At 36.6% G+C, this 7,852-nt stretch overlaps 1 long non-coding RNA gene across 1 annotated transcript; it reads right to left on the bottom strand.

Annotated features, from left to right (window-relative positions):
- Nucleotides 1–3,677: 3,677 nt before the first annotated feature.
- On the bottom strand, nucleotides 3,678–5,890 carry LOC141655834 (uncharacterized). The gene is made up of 3 exons (XR_012548200.1): nucleotides 5,805–5,890; nucleotides 5,598–5,706; nucleotides 3,678–3,830 (listed from the first exon to the last, which is right to left on the bottom strand). It is a non-coding gene; the product is annotated as an uncharacterized LOC141655834 (long non-coding RNA).
- Nucleotides 5,891–7,852: the final 1,962 nt, after the last annotated feature.

A 7,852-nucleotide genomic window follows, 5' to 3' on the forward strand; every position in this document is an offset into this window, starting at 1 on the left:
AACGGGTAATTTAAATATAACCGTTGTTATTGTTGAACCTTTTTTAAAAAAAAATTATCGTAATTCCATTCTGTCCAAAACCCGTAACATCGCATATCTAAGCTACAGGATTTACCATGCCATGCAAATTTGGGAATTTTTATTTAACAATATAATGACCATTATTGATTTACCAATAAATTAAACCATCAAATTATTGGTCTGAAAATGACTCAAAATGTTGGTCGTCCATATCACTGTGTCCTGATGAACTATCTCAGGATCGGGACGTTTCTTGGATGTCATAGTTTCTTCGTTAACCCAAATACCTTCACCATGGTCATCACGCATATAGATGCTTTCAGTGTCCTCATGATCAGTGTCAACATCGTCGAAATAAGATACAGTGGTAGAGTGATCCATTCCCTCAAAAACGACATCCTGATCATCATCACCATTATCGGATGGACTACTCCTTCTACTCCTTATAGACAGTACAACAGACCACTTCTTATCCATAGGATCGGTGACATAGAACACTTGTTTAGCTTGGGATGCCATTATGAAAGGATCATCCTTATTATTGCCAACCTTACCCAGATTGACCAACGTAAATCCCATCTTATCCTTTCGGACACAATGGATGTTGTTATCAACCCAGTTACATCGAAACAAAGGCATTGTGAAATTAATGTAATCTAGTACCAATATTTCTTGAATAACACCATAATAAAGGCATTTTCCCCAAATAGGCTTTTTATCTTTTGAAGTATCCAAAGTGCATTGCCTCAAATTCAGAACTCACACCACTATTTTGCATTGTGCTCAACTCATCTTGCTCGCGGGTGTAAAAAGTATATCCATTAATGGCAAAACTGTTGTAAAAGGTGACCCTGCCATTTGGACCTAAACCAAGACGTAGTAACCTAGGAGAGATGTCATCACCGGTTTGATCGATTAATGTAAGACAATATTCCTAAACCACTGGGAAACGTCTTCGTATGCTCGTTCGCAATCCACTTCTCGGTCTTGTTTTGGTGATCGTATTTGAGCTCATCTTTGTGTTGTTGAATATAAGGTTGCACCTCATCTTCGTTGTTTAGCACATACATGTGTGTTAAATGCAACATTTCACGTGTCACAATTTTTTCAACCCGGCCCCTAATACCTTTTCCGGTCATCCAGTCACTATGACGATTCTTAGGAACGCCAATCAACTCCTCAGGGGAGAGATGAGCGTAACAATATGAAAGAGCTTCGTCTAAAATAGCGCGTTCAGCAATACAACCTTCCGGACGATACCGATTAGATGTATAGTCCTTGTAGACTTTCATCAATCTTTCGAAAGGATACTGGTATCTCAAGTACACGGGCCCAAGGTACAAAATCTCCCTAACCAAGTGAATGGTCGGATGAATCATGATAGTGAAGAAAGAGGGTGGAAAATACATTTCCAACTGACAAAGAGAGGTTACAACGAGGTCCTGCAATGAATCCGCGTCATCGGGATCGATGACTTTCTCGCATATGGACTGGAAGAAGAGACAGAATCTAGTTATAGCATATCTTACCTTTTCAGGTAAAATGGAACGAATAGCCACAGGTAGTAATTGTTGCATCAAAGTGTGACAATCATGTGACTTTAACCCGGTCAGTTTTAGGTCTTGCATCGACACTAGGTTTTTGATGTTCGACGAATAACCATGTGGCACTTTAATTCCATTCAAGCATGCACAGAACTCTTTTCTCTCATTCCGTGAAAGGGTAAAAGCTGCTGGCGGTAAAAATGTACGATTACCTCTCTTCTGTGGTGCCAACTCTAGCCTAATACCCATCATTTTCATATCTTCCCTAGCTGCGGCGTTATCCTTTGTTTTACCAGGAACATTCAGAAGGGTATTGATAATATTATCACAGACATTTTTCTCAATGTGCATGAAATCGAGTCAATGTCTGACCTCCAGGTCAGGCCAATATGGAAGTTTATCAAAAAATATGGATCTTTTCTTATACCCACGAGTAGACAATTTAGAGTTGCTCTTCTTCCCATAATCTATCTCAATATGCTTTACTTTCTGATAAACTTCATGCCCACTCAAAATTCTAGGAGGTTGACGAAGTTCTTGTCTTCCATTGAATGCTTTCCGCATCTTGCGATAACAATGCTCATGATACAAGAACCTCCTATTTCCCATATACACATACTTACGAGAAGACTTCAAGTATTCAGACTCGATATCCTCCCCACACAATGGACAAGCCTCTTTCCCATGAACTGTGTGCCCAGAAAGGTCGCCATAAGCCGGATAGTCAGTTATTGTACACAATAACATCGCTCTCAAATTGAAAGTTTCGTTCTTATATGCATTAAATACTTCTATCCCACTATCCCACAACAATCGCAAATCATCTAGAAGAGGTTCCAAATATACATCTATATCATTTTCAAAGTTGTTTAGGAGTAGGAAATTAACAACGACAACATCAAATACTTTCTTTTCATGCACACATATGGAGGTAAGTTATAAATAGCCAACACTACTGGCCAAGTACTATGTTGGCTACTCATGTTTCCGTGTGGGTTCATTCCATCAGTGGACAGCGCTAGACGTAAGTTTCTAGGTTCATTGCCGAACTCGGGATACTTAGAGTCGAACGATTTCCATTGCTTACCATCTGCCGGGTGTCTTAGCTTTCCATCATTTATTCTTCGTGTTTCATGCCAAGTTAACATTTTTGCATCATCGGGATTCGCATAAATCCTTATGACTCTTGGTATCAATGGAAAATACCACAACACCTTAGCCGGGATCCCTTCCTTATCCTTATAACGCCACTCCAAACATTTAGGGCAATTGGTTAAGTTTTGATATAATTTCCGATACAATATGCAATCATTTGGACATGCATGTATTTTCTCATATTTCATACCCACTCCTCTTATTAGTTTTTTCGCCTCATATGTCTTAACAGGTAGAACATTACCATCAGGAAGCAACTCATTTATCAAGGCTAAAAAACTAGTGAAACACGTGTCACTCACCCCATTTGCCCCCTTGATATTATACAACTTCACCACAGCCGACATTTTTGTGAACTTACAACCAGGATACAGAGGTGCTTTAGACTCACACAACTTCTCATACATGTTGTTAAGGTCATCCCAATTACTAGTGTCATCACCTACATCTTCAAAAGCAATCGACTCATCATCATTCTCTTTATTATCTATAGACCCAACATTCAACTTCTCTACTTCCAACTCAAAAAACTCGGCAAACTCAGGATCATCAGTTAGCCTTTCGTGTACCTCAACATCATCTTCTTCAGAGTTATTCTCTTCCTCTAATGATTCCCCATGAAAAATCCAACGTGTATAGGATCGACTAAATCTCCACTTTTCTAGGTGTATTTTAACGTCCGGAAAAGCCATATAGCTAATATTACCACATCTTTCACAAGGACATGCCAACTGTGACACCCTTAAAAATAATCGTTATCTAATTACTTAAATGCGTAAATTCTACGGAAAAACTGGTAGGATATGTTTGTAAATGGTTCAACTAGATCAAATCTGCAATTTCAAAAAATTTTCTACCTAAACCATTCACAACCAATCCAACATTCCCAATAGACGGGTGCCAATACCTGCAATTGCTACAATCTAATTTACATACATAACTAAAGACGCGGAAATATAAGAATACAAACCAAAATAGAAAAGGGAGACATATGTCCCTTCAAATTATATACAAACCAAAAGTGTAAAAGGTTTCTACAAAAGGAAGCCAACTAGGTCCAAGGTTCCTTGCTCACTAGCTCGTCTGTGACCCCAACAAAGAATCAACAACCTGTCAATCGCATTTTATACAAACACGAAAGCCACAATTCAGTGGGGAGTAACTTCGAGTCCTCCCATCCACGAATCGTCAAAATTAATGTAACATGTAGTAAAACATGTAAACAAGATGATAAATAATTCAATTATCAACTATTCTAACATATGAGCCCTAAACTGACCAAACTAAACTATCATGTGAAATATTTAACAAATTGTAATCCAAACTCTATCAACCATAGCCGGCTTGCATCTCACCTTCTATGATTCATAGAATCATCAAACAAGAAAGGGCAATATATCAAAGACAGGCATAAGTTCTTAGCACCGTCAATAGTCACTTTGTAACTCGAGTCTATACCACGAGGTAGGGAAGGTAATCGAACCGGTATCTTGGCTCAGCGGTTACTATTAAGAAAACATGGCCAAGAGACAACACAACCCTAGCCTAAAAATCCTTGGAGACCTAGACATGCGGATACACACCACCGCACCCAAGACCCACAACTTTTTTTTTAAAACAAAGTGAAGTGAGTACCCTAAGGACACCACCGAAGGGTTGGCTAGTACTTAAGCTGACCCCATACTATCAAAATAAGTACCTGAAGTCATGCCCCAACTTGGATATAAATCCACTAGTCAGGAACACAAAGGCTATCAAGCAGTGAACATATACTCGTCAAAGACTATAAAGACCTATCTATGATGAAGGCCGAAATACTCACCTAGGACCTAGTCCCGCCTAGTCCCACTTGAATACTTTAGCCCACACCACACAAGACTCACCACACAAGTCATTTAAGACACCCACTTAACCATAAGAGGGCAAAAAGTCCTACTTACCAACATAAAATCTAATATTCTATCATGTGAAAGGCTATATACAAAAGATACAATCCAACAGTTCCTCAATAAGTACTCAATACTAATTTCCAATCCTAGCAATTCTAACAATATTTAAGGCTTTAGGGGAAACTAGGGCCATTACTACAAAATAAGAAGCTATTTAAATTCAACTAACTAAATAAGAAGCTATTTAAATTCAACTAACTACACATGTGAAATAAAGATATAATAAATGGCCTAAAACAAGAAAAAGGCCGATTATTTAAATCATTCAACCGAATTTTTACCCGCAACCCCAGACCCTGCGACAGTGCACGGTCAAATTGGTGCCCGACCAATCACTCAATTAATCGACATCGCATCGACCAAAGGGACTAAGGCTCGAGTTTTCGGCACAATCAACAAAACATTACAATTATCACTATAAAATTCATTTTGAGCCTATTAATTACCATTTCATTTTGTAAATTATCCTAACATGTGATAATTGTCGATATAACATAATTTTTCTACCATTAGCATAACTTTTAGCTACTTTTATGATTCCCTTAACAAGTTTAACCATGTATACTCATTCTAATTATATCCTTGATGAACCTAAAATGACGGACAAAGCATGGAAAACCGCGAAACAAGCAACGGACCGACCCGGGCCAACCGTGGGCTAGCCGTGGGCCTGCCACGGGCCTGCCGGCCGGCTGCCGCCACCCTAACATCCTCTTTTTTTACTGTTTTTCTTCATTTTAACCCGTTTTAAGCACTATCTAATCGTTCCCATATCATTTCCATACTATTATGATAATTTAATCTAACAATTGACATGCATGCAACCATTTTAAACATGTGAAAATTACTACATAAACAAAAAATCATAAAACATACAAAAACAACACACATGTGACGATCTTTCGTCGAGTAACTCGAAATATGTTACCTTAAGCTAGAAAATGAGCAATTAGCACCTCAAAACCGAAACCCTAACCACAACTAGCCGCTATCCTCTACAATATACGAGTCCCCGAACTCGTCTTCCAATCCTTCACCTAAATAAACAATTAAAACACAATAATAAGCATATAAAACCGAAAATACCGAAATTTGGTCTTAAAAAAACTTCAAGAAAACTGAAATTAAATTGTACCAAGTTGTAGATCGCGACGAGAGGATTCCGGAAAGGTAAATTATGCGAAAAACGGACTAGAAACGAGTAAGATATGTCGATTTTTAGCTTGGAATGATGAAAATGGTGTTTTTTTAACAAGTAGAAGATGAATGTAGAGGAAAACCAGAAAAAAGAAAGAAAAGGGAAGGGGAAGCCGTGTAAGGGAGAAGGAAAGGAGAAAAAGGAAGTGCGGGATTTTTAGTCGGGATTTTTACGAGTCGGGTTTGACTTGTTTCAATAATAATTAAATCCGTAAGTCAAATGCAAATTCCGTCAAGACCAAAGTCTTTAAACACGAGATTACAATAAAATTGAGTATTCATACGACCCATTTCCAAATTCGTTTGCCCAACGTTCAAACGAATTGTCATTTTCCCCCCGATACGCCCTTATTTCGAAATAAAAGATTTTACACGGTTTAAACTATTTTTAAACATTTCAAAACTATCAAAATAAATACTTTTCTTCAAAATATAATAAAATTATATTTCTTTGAATTATTTTTACTTTAATTACCTTAAATATCAAATTTTATTTGATTAATAAATTATTTCCGAAATATATTAACGGTCCGAAATTTACGGGGCGTTACAACATGCAATACTAGAAGAACCTTTCAAATTGTTCGAAACGAATTCATAAAATTCAGCTAAACCATCCTTGTAGGTGCGGTCACTCATATTTGCATCAATCATCCAAGTTCGAGTTATTATTCTACATTCGTAATAATAGGCAACTAATTCAAAAAATACAATAATAGGCAAACAAATAAACGAAATTCAGGAAAGCAATTAAGCTAAATTATCAACAAATTAGATAATAACCCAAAAAATCCTATATCTAGTTATAAGCGTTGCTAAGAAACATATATATACCTGATTGATAAACACGATGAGGGAGAGAAGACGTGACAACAGTGACGGAGATGAAGACAGAGAGACGATCAGGGAGGAATGGAGGATGATATAGTAGCAGTATTAGCTTGTGTTTGTGTTTGTAGCGTATAGCAGAATAAAGCAATATGTTGTTCTTAAGATTTTCATAATATTAATAACAACGGTTATTGAGTCTACAACCGTTGTTAAAAGGTATTGAAAACGGGTTCTAATATAACCGTTGTGATTACTTTTCACTAATTTGGCGCCAAACCATTAACAACGGTTAAAATTTAACCGTTGTTATTAGTTTTTTCATTAACAACGGTTGTTTAAGTATGACCCGTTGTTAAAACCAATAACAACGGTTAACAACACGTAACCGTTGTAATTAAGTTTGGTAAAATTCGCGGAATAAATTCTACAACGTGTTTTGATGATTTTCGTGAATAAGCGTTGTTAAAGGGCCGTTGTGGTTGCCTGTATTTGTAGTAGTGATGGTTTGCAAAATAACCGTGAAAAACCTTCGCAAGATTTTTGTTGGATAAGCGATTTAAGGCAAGTGTAGCCCTGACAAGTTTGAGAACAGAAAAAGGGTACACGGATTCCAAAATAAAAAAATTTCGGTGAAGTAACATTGTGAATGCGGCTTTTTTATTGGACTGTGATGAGTTTAAGATGAGCACGCTGGAATAGTTTGTGTTTCTATATAGAACAGTTTTATATAATTCAACATTTTCAAAATATGAAAAGGTCAAAAATAAGAATTGAACAACGAAAATTATCAATTTGCTACGGTGAGATTTGGGTTAATTTCATTTTAGTGCCTTGAGATTTAGATAACTCTACTTTAATAACTTGAGATTTAGATTATTTTCGCTTTGGTGACCTGAGGTTTGAATAAAATATCATTTTGGTGACATAAAACATATAATGGTCATTACCTACATTTTCGACATAATAAAGTGCAAAATAAAATATTAAATTACATATTAAATAGAATAGTCACATAATATTGCAAAAAAAGGTAAAAAAATTTGCTTTATAATGTTCAAAATCACAAATTCTCATTATAGACGGAAGATATCCGTCTATAATTGTAGACGGACCAAATATCCACCCTCTTTAAGCATAAGACAACTTGTCATCAAT

Source organism: Silene latifolia, chromosome 5 (genome assembly GCF_048544455.1).
Source record: "Silene latifolia isolate original U9 population chromosome 5, ASM4854445v1, whole genome shotgun sequence".
Classification (NCBI taxonomy): domain Eukaryota; kingdom Viridiplantae; phylum Streptophyta; class Magnoliopsida; order Caryophyllales; family Caryophyllaceae; genus Silene; species Silene latifolia.